This window comes from Henckelia pumila, chromosome 3, assembly GCF_033568475.1.
Source record: "Henckelia pumila isolate YLH828 chromosome 3, ASM3356847v2, whole genome shotgun sequence".
NCBI classification, from domain to species: domain Eukaryota; kingdom Viridiplantae; phylum Streptophyta; class Magnoliopsida; order Lamiales; family Gesneriaceae; genus Henckelia; species Henckelia pumila.
In genome coordinates, this window is record NC_133122.1 from 49,309,565 (window position 1) to 49,310,634 (window position 1,070).

At 28.8% G+C, this 1,070-nt stretch overlaps 1 non-coding gene across 1 annotated transcript; it reads right to left on the bottom strand.

The window, feature by feature from the left end:
- Positions 1 to 550: 550 nt before the first annotated feature.
- LOC140894047 (small nucleolar RNA R71) lies at positions 551 to 661 on the bottom strand. The gene has a single exon (XR_012153600.1). It is a non-coding gene; the product is annotated as a small nucleolar RNA R71 (small nucleolar RNA).
- Between the last annotated feature and the right edge of the window lie 409 nt (positions 662 to 1,070).

Consider the following 1,070-nt stretch of genomic DNA (forward strand, 5'->3'; position numbering starts at 1 on the left):
TATGTTATTTATGTAAATAGCATGTTGTTTTTAATTGTATGATTGTTTGGAGTCGTAAACAAAGTGGTAGACTTGTTCGAGTAACTGAAAATATTTTAAACATGGACGATAATTCTAATAATCAAGATGATAATAATAATAATAATAATAATAATAATAATAATAATAATAATAATCATCATCAAGAACATGAACAACCAAGAACACTTAGGCACCATATGAATCCAATAAGAACTAGTACACCATCTTGTTTAGTTTTTCCTCTTGATGCATCTAATTTCAATTTTAAGCCACAAGTCATTCAATTTTTACCAAATTTTCATGGCTTAGATTCTGAAAATCCATATTTGCATTTAAGAGAATTTGAGGAGGTTTGCAACATTTATAATGATCAAAATTATAGCATGGATACTGTTCGATTAAAGCTTTTCCCTTTTTCCTTAAAAGATAAAGCTAAAACATGGTTGCAAAATTTGAGATCAAGTTCAATAAGATCATGGGAAGAAATGCAACAACAATTTCTAAAAAAGTTTTTTCCTTCCCATAGAACAAACTCTTTTAAAAGACAAATTACAACTTTTTCTCAAAAACAAGGGGAAACATTTTATCAATGTTGGGATAGATATAAAGAGTTACTTAATACATGCCCACATCATGGTTTTGAAATATGGAGGATAGTTTCTCACTTTTATGAAGGTTTAATACCTAAAGATAGGCAAATGATAGAATTCATGTGTAATGGAACTTTTGAATATAAAAACCCAAATGAAGCTATAGAATATTTGGAGTCATTAGCAGAAAATGCTCAAAATTGGGATAATATAGGCTCAATTGAACCACCAAGTAAAACCAATAATTCAACAAATGGGGGTGGTATTTATCATCTTGAAGATGATGTAGATTTTCAAGCTAAACTTGCATCTTTAGCAAGAAAAATCGAGTCATTAGAAATGAAAAAGAGTGATCAATTAAAAAGTGTTCAAGAAATTGTTTGTCATATATGTGACACACATGATCACCTTACAAAAAATTGTCCTACTTTGCCTTCATTTAAAGAATGTCTCTATGAA